The following is a 19,180-nucleotide window of genomic DNA, read 5'->3' on the forward strand; positions in this document are numbered from 1 at the left end:
ATTGTCCATGGTCCCATGCTAGAAGGCAAAGGGGATTAGAAAAATCACACAACTACACAACTGTGAGCATTTTTATCCAAAAGTGCTGTATTAGTCTAGACACTGCATTTTTAAATATTGTTTTTCTTAAAAATCTTACCTGCTCATTATAATATTTCATCTCTTTTTGCAAATAGGGACAAAATATCCGTATGCCCACTTTTTCTTCTTCCCTAGCCCATCCATAACCTCAGAGATAACTATGTATCTTCATCATTAGTCTGGAGCTAGTGGAAGAGTTTGGAATCACTGAATCTGCTCTTAAAAAGTAAATTCTGAGACAGAAGGTTATAAATTGCCCATTACAAATTCATAAATCTGATTTTAAGATTTTAAAGCACTGGCATTTATATATTCTAAAACTGTATAAGCTAAACTAGAATATTTTAAAAAAGCAACCATAGTCAAATGGTATTGTAGACAAATAGTAAATAAACTTCTTGAATTGAATAATTTTTCTTTTTCTTGCCCATACTGCCCTTCACTCATCTAATACATTTGCTAAAGAGCAAACAAGAGGCTGGACATGGTGGCTCATGCCTGCAATCCCAGCACTTTGGGAGGCTGAGAGGGGCAGATCACCTGAGGTCAGGAGTTAAGAGACCAGCCTGACCAATACGGCAAAACCCCGTTTCTACTAAAAATACAAAAATTAGCTGGGCGTGGTGGCACATGCCTGTAATCCCAGCTACTTGGGAGGCTAAGGCATGAGAATTGCTTGAACTCGAGAGGCAGAGGTTGCAGTGTGCCGAGATTGTACCATGGCACTCCAGCCTGGGCGACAGAGCAAGACTCTGCCTCGAAGAATAAAAAGCAAACAAGAAAAAAATAAAATCCACTTGCTTAAGCAAGTTTTATCCAACAGAGGCTCCCTACACGTCACCCCAAAATTCCCAAGGAGAAAGAAAACACATTATATTTAACTAACATGTAAACCAAAAGAATCATAAAAGTGAGTAACTCTACATGAGTATGGATAAAGAAAGAATGCTTGTAGGGAGAAATCTGGACATAGTTTAAATGACATGGCTCTTTTATTTCTTAAAATTGGTGATATAATTTAAAATAAGTGAATCTGTCACTCCAAAATTTAAAACTTTATTTAAGGGAAGAACTGAAAAAAAGGCAGACTTGATTTCGTATTTCAGCACTTAACTTCCTAGCTTGCCCTTGATTATGTAATTTAATGAATCTGAGAGTCTTCAATAAAATTATCATAGTTATATGTATTTATAGCTTTCACTAGATAATTCATTGAAGTATCATATATAAAATATTTGGTAAACAGTAAACTTTTTCATGTAGTCAAATACCTAACTAATATAAAGTATCATCAACTCTGAAATCAGTTGGGGAGATTCTTTAACCAAAGCACTATTAGAGCAAACCAATTTCAAAGGAAACCCTCTTTTATTCATACTTACTGGATAGCTAAGGCCCACCATAACAGATCTGCTAAGAAGATGAAAATGAGCAAATTAAGACTGGCTTCCAAGTTAAGTTGGAAAAATCATGTACAAGAATTATACAACACATCTTAAAGTGACAGAATTGCTCCCACTAAGCAAGATTTGATTACAACCTAAATATATTACCATCTCTGGAAAAAGAATATGTCAATCAGCAAAGGGTTTAGCTGGTGATAGAAGCACAGAAAAAGAAAAATTAAAATTAGAAGCATTGGTAAGATAGGGTAAAAAAAGATTTTTTTAAGTACCAAAAGCACTAACCATAAATAAAAAATGAATAAAATTGACTACATTATAAAAAGAACTTCTGCTCATGAAAACACACAATAAAAAGAGAGCAAAGACAACTACTATAAGAAAGAAAGCATTTATAGAATGCGTGATTAACAAATGGACTCCTATCCAGAATCATACAATAAGAAGAAAGACAAATAATAAGAGAAGACAATCAAATTGAAAAATGGGAAGGAACTGTTCAACTGTTGTTGAACCAGCAAAAAGTTTATGAAAGTATAAATCCAATAACCTATGAAGATGTATTGTCAATTTTATTGGTAATTAGAGAGATTTAAATTAAAACTACCATAAGCCTGGCAAGATAGCACGCATCTGTAATCCTGGCTACTTGGGAGTTCAAGACCAGCCTGAGCAACACAGCAAAATCCTTTCTCAAAAAAAGAGAAATAAATTAAAACCACCATGGAATATTACTGCACATCTATGAAATTATAAGAAAACTAAAATTTCAGCCAATACTGTGTGCTATTAAATATGTGAGAACATTGGGAATTCACACAAGCTGCTAATGAAAGGTATATTGCTATAACTGCTTTGTAAACCTGTCATGTAGGGAGCACACATCTCATATAAAACTGCACAGTTATACCAGAATAAATAAACAAAAGATGTTTATAATATGTGTTTGTGATAGCCAAAAATAGAATGTGATAAACTTTTGCAACAAATGTAAAACATACAGCTAGTTTGTAAAGAAAATAAATTTACTACAGCCACACTCGATATATATAGTTCTTATAAATATCATGTTAATTAAAAGAAGCATAACACAAAGTAAAACATAATGTTTCATCTGTATAAAATTGAAAAATATGCAAACTGCCTTATTTTACAAAATGAGTAGTAAGATGTTAAAGAAAAGCAAGAAAGTAATTCCCATAAAGTCATAATAATTCCAATGCACAGGAATGAGGTGATCCTTAAAGGAAACAGTGTATTTTAGAGTTCTGGGAATGTTCTATGTCTTGATATGGGTAGTAGCTACATGGGTGATCATAATTTTTAATTATATCATACATTAGTATTATATATTTTTCTGTATATTTATTATATTTCACAATTCAAAAACATGTTTTAAAAAATTTTGTCATGCTCATTTTAGTGAGCTGAATAGTGGCCCTCAACAGATATGTCCACCTGTAACTTCAGAATGCAGTTTTATTTAGAAGAGTTTCTGAAGATGTAATTAAGATAAGGATCTCTAGACAAGATCATCCTGGGTGATCCTAAATCACACAGGGGTCCCAGTGGGTCCTAAATCCAATGACAAGCTTTCTTATAAGAGATAGAAAAGGTAACACACCCAGACACAGGGAAGAAGGCTATGTGAAGGTGAAGGTAGAGATTAGAGTGATGCTGCCAAAAGGTAACTTAATCCTTAAGTTACCAGAAGTTGGAAGAGGCAAGTAACAATTCTTCCCTGAAAGCTCTGGAGGAAACTAACACCGTGATTTTGGAGTTCTGGTCTTTACAATTGTGAGAAAATAAATTTCCATTTTTTTTAAGCCACCAAGTTTGTGACTAATTTTTAAAAGAAGCCCCAGGAAACAAATACATGCATCCAAGCAGACAATATTATATAGTGAATTATTTAGATTTTGTACTGTGCAGCTGGCCTTGAGTACAACTCTGATTCAACCACTTACAAGCTTTTTAATCTCGACCTCAATCTCAGTTTTCTCATTTGTAAAAGAAGAATAATCTTATCAACCTCAAAATGTTGGGAAAAAAGGTAAATAAAAACATTAAAAAACTTCAATGCACTAGCACATATTAAGGGCCCAAACAGTTACACACATTTATACCTTCTCCCCACAATGAGCCATAAAGAATGGATTATTCTCCCTCTTTGGGTAAAAAGAACTATGACTTGAGGGTTACGGAATGAGCCAGCTCCTAGTAAGAACATCATATTAGGAGATGAATGCATTAGAATATTTTAGCTAACCTTGTATTAATAATATACTAAATCAAATTAATATGCTGTAGTCTTATTGCAGACCACCAAGCAACTAGTCCCAGCTGGGGCTTACCTACACAAAGTAAGGATATTTCTCTACCACACAGGTCTTTATCATTCTCATCTCTGTTAGTTATTCATAATTTATTTAAATACATACTACTGGTGTATATCAGTCTTTCACTGCTGGTCAGTGTCTAACAGTAACACTTTTCAAAACATCCTCTGAATTATGAAAGAATCAGGAAAAAAAACTGATGGAAGAACCTACAATCAAAGACAAAATTACATCTAAGACTCCAGGCAAGAAAGCAATTGAGAAAGAGGGGAAGATATCAGTTTGACTCAGGAAACACAGAGATGGACATCAAATACGGTCACGTCAGAAAAAACAGCCAAGTCCAGTTCCAAGTTGAAGTTGTGTATAGCCTAGCAGAATATGAGAAGCCCTGCACCCTATTTGGTGATGGGCCAAGGATAATATTCAACTGCACATCAGTTGCCCCTCTGATAAGGAGGAATAAAAGTCCTCAAAGGAAGTCTCTGAAAAGGAAGACAAGGACAAAAACAGACAAAAAAAAGGTCCTAAGGAAGATGTTGTCCAGAAACCCAAGTCAAAATTATACACACTTTGCTGGAATAGACTTCCACGAATTTCTTGTAAGTACACTGAAAAAGAACCCAAAGAACAAAATGATGCTACTAATATGAAAGTAGCAGATTCTGGAATTTATTTAAAAAATATCCAGTTAAGAGGTTCCCTCAGATGACTTTATATCACTGGAGGCAGTTACACTGGATAGCTGCCTATTTGGGGATGGACCACAGTGTTGCTCAAACTTGAAAATCTGTCATCATCAACAAAACCAGTAACACAAGACTGCCTGAACAGAGTTTTCAGGACATATAAAGGATGAGAAGAATACAGAATTTTAACAGAGATTGATTCTCAAGAGAAACAATTCAGTACAGAACGAGACTGTCTGGAAACAGATATCTACATGACAGCTGGGGATTGGCTTAAGGGGCTGAGCTGCCACTCAAGGGGCTGAGCTCTTTCCCTAAGCAGCCAACAGAGCAGCACCAATAGTGAACTCAAATCTTTAGAGCCATGGCCTTGAAACATGTGACCCTTTGCTACCAAAGCCAGCTACTTCAGCAGAATCTCCATCTTCACCTGACTACAGCATTGGAAGCAGTAAAGGTGGCAGTGCAAGAAGGATCTCCAGCCCAGGTATGGCACTAGGTGCCCCAGAAATGTGCAACCAGGTAACCTCGTCCCTGTCTGTCCAGGGCCTTCTCCCCTATACTGCCCAGCAGTAGCAGCAGCAACTTTCTGCCCTCCCACCCATGCCTCAGCAACAGCCTCCCATGAATAATCACAAGATCTCACAGGCAGACAACATCAGCAACCCCTTCGGAGAAACGAGCCTTTACCACTAAGATTCTAAAGAAGCAGCTGACCCATCCTCCCCTCTGTTCTGGTCCCCACTTATCTTTCAGCATCCTCAGCAGATAAGCTTCATTGCAGTGCAGCCCTTCCCACAAGACAGCTCCTTCCCATCTCCAACTATTCCACTCAGCAATTCTGCCCAGAGCTACATTCAGCCCCCTCAACAGATCCAGATTTTTTACTGTCCTCTTGGACTGTATTCTAATTCCAACCAGAAATATTGACCTCTCTCTCTCGCCCCGTGGTCTACAGCTCCCAATGTGGTCAACAGCTACCTCAACCATCCTATAATGGTTTATATCCCATAATGCCTACCTAGGAGAAGGCAGCTTATAGAGGCTTGAATGGGATCCACAACCCCAGTACCAGGGCCTGCTCAGCAGCCAGAGAAGCAGAATGGGGGGCCAGATGCAAGCTTGGTCCTTCTTACCAAAATGTGGTCCTGCCTCCCTTCCAGCAACCCACGCTAGTCCCTGTGAGCCAGTCTGTGCAAGGAGGCCTCCTGGCAGGTGGCATACCAGTGTACTACAGCAGGATTTCACTGAATCAGCAAATGGTAGGAGCCCTTCTCTATGTAGGGTTTCTCCTGGCTCTGAGCAGTACCAAACGCCTGAGTCTCCCTCTTTGGCTAAAAAGAACTATGACGTGAGGGTTATGGAACAAGCCAACTCCTAGTAAATAGAAGAAGGGAGGGACAGGCACAGTAGGGGCGGCGGCAGGGTGGAGAGGACTGGAGGATCCCGACAGCATAGAGGCTTGAAGAAAGGAGACAGACCCTTAAGTGGAGCCTAAGATAATGGGGATACAGATGGAAACAGGCACTTACTGGCACTGAACTCCATCTTGCTCCCCTGCCATGGGTCTCTTCTTTTCTCCTGGATGGTCCCCTCTCCTTTTGTCTCTTTCCCATCCTCTTTGGTCACTTTTCATCTCTTCTCCCACCTTTTCAATCTGAAAGGAATTAATTTCTTTCATATGTTTTGGTCAGGTAGCATTGCGAGGGTCCCACACTTCCTTATTCCTCTATTTATTTACAATCCCAAGCTTCCTTTTCTCTTTTGGTCTTTATGAATATATTGGAAGGACAAAATTAAGAAATATAAAATTTATTTCCCCTTTCTCTTACTTCCTGCATCTTCTCTCCCCAAATACCACAGAGTTAAAACTTGGGCTTCTTCAACTCCCCAGAACACTTTATATTGTTTAAGGTTCACACTGCAGTAATAGACACAGTGTTTAGTTGCACATACAGATGTTGGTTAGGCATATTCAATGTGAATTTTATTTAATCTGGCTTCTTGTTTGTTTGGGGGTTATTTGGAGGAGTTAGTTATGTATTTAAATATAAAGAAATTCTGTCACTGAAAAAAATATATAGTGATCAGCTTCCACTTTGGAAATGTAATTAGAATGTGCACCTTCAGCATCTGATCCTAGATAAATTGTTTTGAAATTTGTCACCATTAAAAAGTTTTTTCCACTGAAAGCATACTTACATTGTTCATTCTGACTAACACCATCTCACCTTCACTGAGCTCTTTAACTTCCTAATTTAAAAAAAATGTAAATTAATTATGTCTAAGAGTTAAGATCCCTCGTAACGAAGAAGAGGTAGCGGGATAGATTGAGATTACGAGTTGAGATTGGGGCATTGGTTAAATTCACAGCTCTGTGTCTCAATGTAAGTTATTTAACCTTTCAGGCCTACATTTTTGCACTTATATAAAAAAGATGATAATACCTAAAGTAAAGGATTAGTGCACATACATTCATTAAGTAGAGAATCACTATATCGCATCATTTAAAAATTAGACTTGGTCATCAGGCTCATCACATCCCCCATTTTTGACTGGCCTTCTTCTGATTTAACTTTACTCTCTCACAAACCCTGTATTTCTGAGATACTGTCCTGTCCCTCATTCTTCATTCAAGTTCCTTGAAGGATTTGTCTCTAGTTCTCTTTAGTTCCTCATCTGCATTCATTGCTCAACCTGCAAAAATCTGATTTAAAAATAAGATTTTTAACATACTTTTTCTGGTTCATATACCTCTACATTTCAAAATGCAATCTATGTGTCAGTAACTTAATTCACAACTGTCAGGTACCTACTCCTTCCTCTATTCTCTTATTTTTATTTAAATACAGAAAGCTGGTTTTTAGCCTGTCGAGTTACCATACAGATTAAAAGACTCTATTCCCAAGACTTCTTTGTAGCTTCGTGAGATACAAATAAATTCTGGCCAAAGAGATGTAAACAGAATGGTGATGGAGGTTGAGTAAGTGTCTTTAAAAGAGAAGGGTGATGTCTTCTTCCTTTATTCCATTTAGCTATTGGAGACACCATTGTGATGAAGCATTTACATGCAAAATTTTGGATCTCATAAGAGGAGGGCCAGCCTTTGGGATGGCAGAGTGGACATCTGGAAAAAGCCTGGATAACTTTGTTGAGCTCAAATTAGCCTAAGTTGCCTTCCATAGCCTTTTTCGATTGCAGTGAAATGAATTTTTATTTTGCTTAAACACTTGTGATATGGGAATATTTCTGTTCTGTGTAGCTAAGCTAATCTGATCAATTCTACATATTTGACCTAGACATCTCTGATGAGCTACAGTACTGTACTACAGGCTGCTGTTTAATATTTTAAAAGAACCTCAAGCTTAACCTGCCTGAAACTAAATCCAACATTTCTCACCCAAACTTCTCTCTTTCCTATATTTCATATCTCAATTATCAATGCCAGTATCTAGCCACTAATTCAAAAACAACATTAAACTACGTTTCATCTTCCCTTTGTAATAGAAAATAGCCAAAAATACTATCACCAAATAACTTTTGAATTCATTTCCTCCTTGAATTTACCCCCTTTGCAATAGTATATTCTTTTTATCTCTTTGTCAGTTACAGCAATTTAACAGTACATATCAATATGCTCACTGAATCTTATATATTTGAGTAAGACATTTTATGATATTGGTCAATTTTATTAATATTTTATTAACAATCATCAATAGTGATGTCTAAAATTCATGGGCAATAACAGTAGCAATTATTCTAGGAATAAGCTAACCATAGATTGCAATACTACTGATAGGCTGTCTCATTCATTAACATTGTTTTTCATATTTGGAATTGAGTACTACAGAAAATCAATTAAACACTGGTATATTGTGGAATATTTCTTTATTGACTGAAGAATTCAGTCAGTATATAGATATATTCATTTTCAAATCAACTTTATCCCAGTGGTGAGAAGACAAGATTTGAATTCCATAGCTAGCCAAGTAACCATTTCCTCACAAGAACACTTTGCTATCTCAGCTAATGCAAAGTGTCATTAATGTGAAGTCACTAAAATGAAATTTGAAAATTGTTGAATTACAGAATAGTTTTACAAAACTGAAGTTGCACTGAGTTCTGGTTGAGCATGTTTTTTCTCAATTGCATTCATGTGACAAGTGAATGAATGCAAAACATTCACACAAATACAAGAAAGGGAGAAGAAACTACAGCAGATGAGAGATGTCAAAAAATTTTTGGTAAAAGAAAAGTAGATAGATACGTAGTAACAGATACAGTATAGTAAAGAAAGCCAATGCCAAAGCTCCCTCAAGGGAAAAACCAAAAGAAGCAAGCGAAGTCCCTCTTTGCAGACCACCGAATTACTCAGAAATGGGAAATACTAGTGACTTGTAAAGAACTACTAAAGCTTGTGGGACGAGACTGAAAATAATGAGGTTTGTTGAATGACAGGAAAGATTATTTCTCTAAAAAACTTTTAACTTTCCTACCAGTCCTTAAAGTAGCCCTCTCTCCTCAACACACATTAACTTTATGGAGATGTTCAGCAAAAGAGGGTTTTATCTTTGGATCACCAGACACAGCTGACAGGAGTGGTGGGAAATATGGGAGCCAAATAAAAACAACAGGCTTAATATGAACGTCTGCATCATCAAAAATGGAACTCCCCAGCCAATTTCATACATTCACCTGCAGAAGATTAGAAAATTCTTCTCTATGGACATCAGACCAGGATAAATGGACCCTAAACATTTACACTTAAAAATACTCAATTAAGTGACTCTCCTTACTGTGAGGTATACCAGCCATTTGCAAGCTGACTCATGCACACTAAGCTTCCAATCAACTTTTATTCTGAGCAGTAAATCAACATTTTTGTTCAGCATTCAAAACTGAATGGATGGTCAATGAGTACCACATGTAAATCAATCCTCTGAATGAAAACCAGTGAACAAAATCAATAAATAGAAAATAAATCTTGGATGAAAAAGAAGAAACATAGAAGGATAATAATTCAAAAGAAAATATTAATTTTTCCAGAGAAATAATAGAAAATAATGTATCCATAGGAGCACAATGAGATTATTAAAAAAGTAAACTGAGAGTAAAAGAAATAACTCTTAGAAGTTACATAATAACAGACATAAAAATATCCACAGAAGGGTTGGAGGGTCCAGTTAAGAATACATTTTAGAAAGCAGAAAAATCACAAAGATATGGAAAACAGACAATAAAAGGTAAGACAATTTGAGCACTGATTTAAATTTCAAGGAAAAAAAATTCAACAAAAGAAAAGAATAAAATCATCAAATAAATGATATCAAAATATTTTCAAAGATTGAAAGATATTTATCTTTCAGAATGTACAAAGGCCTGCTGAGTACTCAATCCAGTGAAATGTATTTTTTTGTTTGTGTTTTTATGGGGAGTGGCACACAGGATGTACCATTTTGAAATTTTGGAATACCAAAGATAAAGAGATAACCACAAAATCTTCTGGAGAGATTAACAAGCACAACAGTTCATATTAGACAGATCTGGATTTAGAATCAGAACGTCTTAAGATTTAGAAGAAACAACTTCATCATTTAGAAAAATACTAATTTCTGAACTAGAATTCCATCTTCAGTCAAATACCATGTTCAATAATGTTTCTCATAATTGTAGAATCTCAAAAATGTAATGCCCATTATTCCTTTCTCATAAGTGTCTCAAGGAAATGTTTGCCTAAAATTAAGAAATAATAGAAAGAGGATAAGCAAAAGACTGAACACATGAGAAAGGCAAAAGAAATGTCTGGGATGATGGTGATAGGAAGTCTGGGGTTAGCAGCTATGTAGCTGACCTAGAGATCAGCTGTTCCAGAAGTTGGCATTCAGAAAAGGAAAAAAAAAAAAAAACACCCAGGAGATTACCTGATGTGTTTGTACTGACAGGATTTATAGTGTTTCTGGAGTGTTGGAGTGGTAAGTACATGCAAATTAAACACATGATAAAACAAGTCATAAACTCCAATAAAAACAGTTGCTCAAGAAACCAACTGTATTCAAAGTATAATACTAAGCTCAGATAAAAGCAAATTTATATGCTCATAATAATATAAACACTAAATAATATTTTAACTAAAAAAATATAATAAAGCTCTTTTGGGATAATGGAGAGAGAGGAAGCATGTTTTTGTACGTATGGGCAGATAGTTAAAAGAAATCTCACTCTGAGACATTAATAGAAACATACACTCTAAAGTAGAAAATCAAGAAACAGAAATATCAGAGTACTGCTTGGGCCATGCACAAATACCAGAAGAAACAGCTGAAAGATTCACAGTATTGCCCCTGGGGATTGGTTATCTTGATAGGGAGGCTGGAGCAATAGATCTCTGTTTTGTTCACTGTACAGTTTGATTAAAATTCTAATGTATTACATTGAAAAAAAATTTAAGTATTTTTAAGAAACTATAATAATGTGAAGTATGTTAAGCCCTAGAACAACCAAATATTTCTTACGAAGATAAATGATATAATTAGTAAGTTGTAACCATGACATAAAGTTATTGAAAAATAATGCTTTGAACATTTTCAACTATTCTTAAAATTTAGAAACCTGCTGATTTCTAAGTATGTATACTTTTCCTTAGTATATACATAAGTATATATGTATACTTTACATACTTAGTATGTATACTATTTTTTAGCATACCCTCTTTTTCACTGTCAAAAAAATCATACCAGACTCAAATTTTCAGAAATTCTAAATTAATGAAGTACAAATTAATGTCTCATACCTGTTAGAAAGCAAAATCTCAAATACTGCCATGAATTCTGCATTTGAATAAATCTCAACTGAAAAGTAACAAAACTGAAAGTAATCTCTGCACAAGTCTAATATTCTACAGCATAAAAATGTCACTATTAAAATTTTTTTAAAAAAGATAAGTCTCCATTAGCTACCTGAAGTTGAGAAAACACATAAACAAAAATGTTCTCCATTCTATTACTCGTGCATTATCAGGAGACTTCATTTCTGCAATTTATATTCCCACAGTCCTGTGTTAATTTTATGAAGAGTTACTCTGTTGCCTTTTTACTAAAGTGAGAGGGCAGTGAAAACATTATGGGATTGGCCTATAATGCATTTGTAAAGGTGAAAACTTAAAGTGAAATCAAATGGGACATAGGAAATCAAATGAGCTTAAGGATTTAACTATAACCATGGAATAAAAGGTTATTCAGTTTTGCAAATTCAAAGCAGTCTCTGACGAGTCTAATTAATGAATAAAATTCTTGTTTCTTTTACAATAGACCTTTAAACTATTTCTACTCAGCAGTCTTAAAATGATTTCATTAGGAGGTACTGGAGTTATTGAGCTGAAATGGCAGCTGCTGTTTTTCTTAGTTTCCTTTATTCCATAAAAGGATTGGTAACTTACATTTGGCTTCAAAACACTTCACTGGCAACTCCCCTCTGCTTTTGTTTCTCCCCCAAAAGTTTAATCTAATTTAGAGTTTTCAAAGGAGATAGATTAGGTTCTTTTTAAGAGTAATTAAAAGCATGATGCCTTTCATTCACTAATTTCTAAACTGGGACTTACCTTTCAGAGCAATATTAAAGTAAAATAGGTAAAGTTTATCTTAGTAAATACAATTATCTGGGGAAGGGAGGATCCATATGTAAACTAAGCTGTCTGTGCCTGTGGTTTAGCAATATCCACAGGAAAGACAGATTAAGTAGCTCTCAAATTGCATTTTGAATAGTTCAATGAGTGTCAACACATTAAATCCCTTACTCTTAAAGATCTAGGTGATATATTTTTATATCTGAATACCTCTTTATTGTAAAAATATACTCAGTGCTTTCTGGTAACAAAATAGGGCTGATAGTGACCCTAGATTTGACCATGGATTTACACAGGTTTCAATAAAATATTACTTAGACAAAAGTGTATGGTCTGGAATCTTTTGGTGAGCCATTTTAGAGTGAACAAAACTAAACCAAATGAGTAGGGAGAAATGTAAATGACTTTAAAAATCCTCTGATTCAATTAACTAAGGGCAAGCTCTCTCATACGTTTCACAACTAAGGATTCTTTTGAGGATACAAATAGGCTAATTAAATAGGTAACATTGTGCCTCTTAATTACTCTCATTTCTCCCAGAAAGACATTATATAAATTTAACAATTTGTCTACAGACACTAAGACACACAATTTCAACTTCATGTGATGAAATTAAGTTAGAAACACATCTACAGGTAAATTTGTATAATTCCATATATCTTCTGCTAAAATATAGCTCATTGTATACAGAAGGAAGAATAATTTAAATGTGATTGAGAAAGTTTTTAATATAATTGTAAATATATTAATTCATTGCACTGTAAGCCTATAAATAATAGAAAATTCATTGAGAAACAGGTTTGCAGCTAATGAGGCATGGCAAATCAGTAAGTTAAATATATATGGAGCAGTTTTTTTAAAATAGATTGAATACAATCTGTAATGATGTATCCATCAGAATCTAAAAATAGATAATACATACAAAAAATTTTCTTTATCAAAGCACTTTTAAAATAACTAGTCAAGGACTTCACACATTACTGAAATTATTATTTTCATTAACGTAATTTGTTATTTACTTTATATAAATATGGACCATTTCATAGAAATCTTTCTGAAATGAATTAAAAAATACCTCTGCCTTATTAAAAGGCATACAGGTGACAATATTTAACATTTTCTTCTTGACTGTCATCATTATGAACATCATATATGTAGAACTTGACTGAATTTATCCAGGTTTCTGTTTCTCTAATATTATTACGTCTAGTGATATTCCCACCTTTATCCTGGGATCCATCCCTCCTTTTCTAGTCTACATACATCTATGACCCAGACATAACTAACTGGTGGTTCAAAACTTGGGTACTCACACTGGCCCTATCATCTTATCACTTTTCCTATGAGAATATTTTTATCCAGAAAAGTACTTGTAAGCACCTACCACAAAGTTCCAACCTAATTATTTCATGTTTTTCTAAAATAAGTAAGTACGTGAAGACAGTAAGCAAATAAATAAGTAACCTTGGGTGATAGACACACTGGTAGAACAAAACCATGAAACTTTAGCAGGACAAAATCTTCCAGAGAACTACACAAAATGAGCATTTTGTCACTACAGATTTTGCATGCAGAGGAAATAACATTTTCTAAGATTAGTGCTTATCTAATAATATAACCAAATGAACTGAGAGAAATCTTATAAAATGTATATTGGAAGCACACTGAACATGTGGTACATTCCAAAAGTGCCCATTATATTGACTTTCAGCATCTTTAAGCATTTTCATTACAGCTTGACTACAAATCAGACTTTTGCAAAGGCCAATCAATGGAGGCACACAGTCAGAGTAGTCAAGTTTGACACATTTCGCTGTCATCAGTTTCTATATGAAATTTACTTGTTCAAATAACAGTAACTAGATTTGTCTTTGCTTTTTATTTCCTTGCGTGTATTTTCCTGTTAGCTACTCTCCATAAATGATGATGGTTTTATTAAGGTAAACAAGAAATTCCTCCAAGGGTTCCTGCTAGGTACGCAACATCTGGAACCAATGTTTTAAACTCCACTGACACTTAAAATACTACCTCATATTTCTGCAAAAAAGACAACTATCAAAAAATGGAAACTTATTCAAAATATCTTTAAAAGCCTTCTTGCCATTAGAATGACGAAGTTATTTCAGTGCTTCTGTCACCAATTTCTTTGGGGCAAATTGCCTAGTGGGAAAACATTCAATCTGGTGGCTAATGAGTCAGCTTTAAAGCAACTCTTGAAGGAAATCTTGAAAAACAACAACCAAATTTTTTTTTTTTTCTCTTCTCATGGCAAAACAAACATATTCACTTTTTATCCCATTCAACCTCATATCTGTATTTTATAACCTCCAAAAATTTCATATGAAAAAGTGCTTAATTTAAAATTAAGAGATTCCTTTAATTTGCTCTGCTTTTTCTGTTCTCTGTGGCACTTTTAATGTCCTAGTATTCAAGATGATTTATTTATTTACTATACTTATTTGATATTTTTTGTCTATACACACACACACACAAATGAAGGCAAGAACATTGTTCACTAATGTGTTCAAGCATCTTGGCATATTACAGGTGTGCTATATATATTTATTGAATAAATAAATGAATTAAGTGAGTAATCAAAATTTCTTGCCATTTTTCATTTCAAAGTGAAATTACATGGGGCATTACAAGTTACTAATTTCTGGAAGGCTCTATATTATATAAATGTGAGTCCACAAAAGTAAGGGACCTAATATCTAGATTATCATATAGGTCCATGTGGGCACAACCTATATAAATGATGTTTCCTAGGCTCTAGCTAAATATGCAAAATAAGTCAGTTGTACTTCTATGGCAACATCCACATCTCAAAGACGTTTATTTTATTATTTTACTTTAACCTAGGCAACAGTTTAAGTATTGAAATCTCAACTAGTACATTTAAAATACTTTTTAGGGAGACATATCCTGTGGGAATGTGGTAGTTTTAGGTCTAGTATTAGTTTCAGGTGAAAAGTTGCTCGTGCTCGACACACTATCTGACTCAAGAGCTATCAAGGTGAGTAAATTATTCAAAAAGGGAAGATAAAACCTGGGGCCCATTACATGTCTCCATCCCAAAAGAGACTCTTTGATCAGTGTCCTATTTTAGCAGATTTTCATGGCTTCACATTTTAAAATGAACTTAGTTTAATACATTTAACTAAAATCTCCTTGGGTTTCTATAGAAGTATCCCTATTTTTAACTCCAAATGCTGGAGTGTTCAGACTTTCAAATGCTGAAGAACTATATCTTATCAAAAAGCAATAAAAATTCATTGAAAAGTACATACAAGTTTTGAGACTCTATCTTTAAGGACCTTGAAAAAGAACACGGAAATAATATGAAGAAATAGTTTCAATCTGGATTTATTTAAATCTGCTTATTTCAGATAAGAATCAATAATATTGATATATCTGCTTGCGTTAAGTGGTGCAAAACAATTGGCCAGCATGAATGTGAGCAAATGCAAACAAGAATACCTACTAGAAAATTATAAGTTGACTATGAGTCAATAATTATAAAGTAATTGAGTATATTAAAATGAATAAACTAATTATGGTGAGGGAAAGAACAAACAAATAAAACAAATAAAAATCCCACACTTGGGCCGGGCGCAGTGGCTCATGCCTGTAATCTCAGCACTTTGGGAGGCCAAGGCAGGTAGATAATGAGGTCAGGAGTTCAAGACCAGCCTGGCCAACATGGTGAAACCCCGTCTCTACTAAAAATACAAAAATTAGCCAGGTGCAGTGTCAGGCACCTGTAATCTCAGCTACTCGGTAGGCTGAGGCAGGAGAATTGCTTGAACCCGGGAAGCAGAGGTTGCAGTGAGCTGAGATTGCGCCACTGCACTCCAGCCTGGGTGACAGACTGAGACTCCGTGTCAAAAAAAAAAAAAAAAAAATCCCACACTCAAGAAAACACAAATAGGCCGGGTGTGGTGGCTCATGCTTGTAATCCCAGCACTTTGGGAGGCTGAAGTGGGAAGATCTCTTCAGCTCAGGAGTTCAAGACTAGCCTGGGCAACATAGTGAGACCTCATCTCTACTAAAAATAATGATTTTATATATATATATATATATTTGTTTGTCTGTTTTGTTTTGTTTTTTGTTTGTTTCTTCAAGATGCAGTCTCGCCCTGTCGCCCAGACTGGAGTGCAGTGATGCGATCACGGCTCACTGCAACCTCCACCTTCCGGGTTCAAGTGATTCTTCTGCCTCAGCCTCCCAAATAGCTGAGACCACAGGCGCATGCCAACACGATCAGCTAATTTTTGTAGTTTTTAGTAGAGATGGGGTTTCACCATGTTGGCCAAGCTGGTCTTGAACTCCTGAACTCGTGATCCACCCACCTTAGCCTCCCAAAGTGCTGGGATTACAGGTGTGAGCCACTGCGCCTGGCCAAAATGATGATAATATTAAAATTAGCTGGGCACGGTGGTGTGCGCCTATAGTGCCACCCACTTGGGAGGCTGAGGGGGGAGGATTGCTTGAGCCTTGGGAGTTTGAGCCTGCAGTGAGTAAGACCCTGTCTCAAAAAAGAAGAAAAAAAAAGTAAACATAAATAAAAACGAAGTAATGTTTACTTATCAGAGGTTTATTCTGTAATGTCAATCCTACACTGAGAATATCTCATTCTCAATTTCCTCCTCTACACATGAGAAATTTTGATTAGATAAAATAATTTCAGTTTCAAAGGAAAAGGGGTGTCACATTTTACAAGGTTCAGTATGTAAAACAAAACAATAGGAAAAGCATGCAGGGCACCAGAGTTTGACCTGTTTACCTCACTGACTTTCACTTACACCGCCCCATATGTCTCTGAATGACTGTCATTAAAACCTTTAGATACACTTTGTAAAAGTTTCTCGAAGGAATGAAGTTAATAGACTGCTCTAATGCTCAGCATTTTTATTCTCCATGAGATGCCACAGTATAGCTATCGATCATCAATTTAAGGTTTATTCTCTTTCTTGATACCACATATAATTTTCTCATCATTCTCATGAATATAATACTTTCAGGGTGCATATCAGGCATAAAGAACAGCAATTTTGTACTTAACTTTCTCATAGATAGGTATCATACTTCAGGATAATAAATCAGAAAAGTATTGCATTTTCACAACTTAGCAGTCAAAGCATATTTGCTTGTAACTTTTAAAACAGAAAATGAAAGAGACAGAATAAAAAATTCTCTGTCATTGGCTTGATATGTAATTTTAAGAGTTCATTTAGTTTTAAATTCTCATTTTAATATTAAATCAAGCAGTCAATGAGTATTATACTCTTTCTAATGTATCTTTATTTAGCAAAATTTTTTAAATGCATCTTAACTAACATTCAGAATAAACATGAGATTCAAAATACTTCTCACCAGCATTCTCTTATCAAAGGAAGTTTATTTGGTGTGCTTATATTAAGACCAAAAACAGGAGGTGGTTAAGAAACGGGGCTAGAATGACAATAAGCTTAAATATAAAATTGTTAAACAATTGAAAAACCTTCTATCTACCTGCAGTAACACATGGAATTTAGCTGTGTATACTGCCACCTATAATTCACTGAAATATAACACATTCTTCTTAGATAAAAGAAAATTCACAAATGTTCCTGAATGCAATAAAATTCTGCAAGGACAGTGTGAACATCAATAATTTAAGATAAAAGCACCATATTAAATAGAGGTCCTTAAATACCATGGCATTTATCTTTTTAATTAATTTTTAAAATTTAAACTTAGATCTTTAACAATAACATATTTACATTTTGCTGGATGTAATGTTAAGTGGTAAAACAAGTGGTAAAAGTATTGTTTAAGCCCAAGGAACCTGACAAGCATTCAGTTGGTCACAGTTTTTGATGGATTTGTTGGCTGCATAACTAACAAGTACTTAATGAAGATGTGCTGACTGGATGAATGAAGATTCATTCATAAAGATCTATTATATTTCTGCTATTACCTATAAAATTATTCTTTGTATACAGTAGATCTGATTTTAAAACAGAAACATAAATAGGAGTTACTGTTACAGTCCCCAACCTAAGAATCAGATCTCATGCTCCCAAGCATACCCTTATTTGAAACATAAAAATATTATGTAAGTCATAAGAATGCCAGCTAAACCCAAACTACTAATTTTAAAGAGAAAAAAGAGAAACATTTTTACTTAGAGAAGCATTTGTTTTAAAATTATAAATGAATTTTCCCATCTCAACATAGCCTAATTCTGATACATTGTTAAAAAGAATAACGATAAAGATCAATAGACTTTTAAAATAAACAAATCATGTGTTCTAGGTTAAATATGTACTGATTCTTTGCCTTTCTGAGATAAATATAATCTTATTTTAATTCTAGGAAAAAATATAATTAATCAGATAAGAACCATTATACTAAAACAAATAAATGAAGACATAAAAAACCTTTAGGAAAATTCCAGTGTGAATTGCAATAAGAAATAACCATCAAAAACATCAGTAACTTAGATTTTCAGTCAGAAGAGAATTTGTCAATGCTATCCATGCATGTTAGAAATAACAGACCTCAGGATTCCAAAATATACTGTCTACTTGGGCCCTGAAAACCAGCTTACTATCTTTCCAACTGAAATAAGCCACCTTCCAGAGTGTCTCGGATTTTAACACCAAAAATTGGGTTTTTAAAAAATCCTCTTAATGAGGAATATTTTAAAAGGCTAACAATCCTACTTACCCCCTCTTACTACTCCAATGTCAAAAGAGGCTTACATTTTAATAACAGACATATCCAAAATTTTCAGGCCTTACTGTCCCCATCCAGAATCTTCATCTGTTGCTATCATCACTGGTTTCACATGACTAGGGCTACCTAGGTGTAGCTCCCAAGAGAAGGTTACTTTCCATTGTGTCTTGCATCATGGAAAAAACTTACCATTTCTGCTGTCCTTCAGAAACTTCTGTTTCGTTTTGGGTTTTTTTGTTGGTTTGTTTTTGTTTTTGTTTGCCTTGGGGAGTAGACATGAAAAGGTACAATGTTAAGCCCGGTTTTAAAAAACATATGAGTTAT

General features: G+C 34.8%; 1 pseudogene; it reads left to right on the forward strand.

Moving 5' to 3' along the window:
- Positions 1-3,068: 3,068 nt before the first annotated feature.
- LOC116481137 (R3H domain-containing protein 2-like) lies at positions 3,069-5,893 on the forward strand (annotated as a pseudogene).
- Positions 5,894-19,180: the final 13,287 nt, after the last annotated feature.

The sequence above is a fragment of the Hylobates moloch genome, unplaced genomic scaffold, assembly GCF_009828535.3.
Source record: "Hylobates moloch isolate HMO894 unplaced genomic scaffold, HMol_V3 SCAFFOLD_3, whole genome shotgun sequence".
Classification (NCBI taxonomy): domain Eukaryota; kingdom Metazoa; phylum Chordata; class Mammalia; order Primates; family Hylobatidae; genus Hylobates; species Hylobates moloch.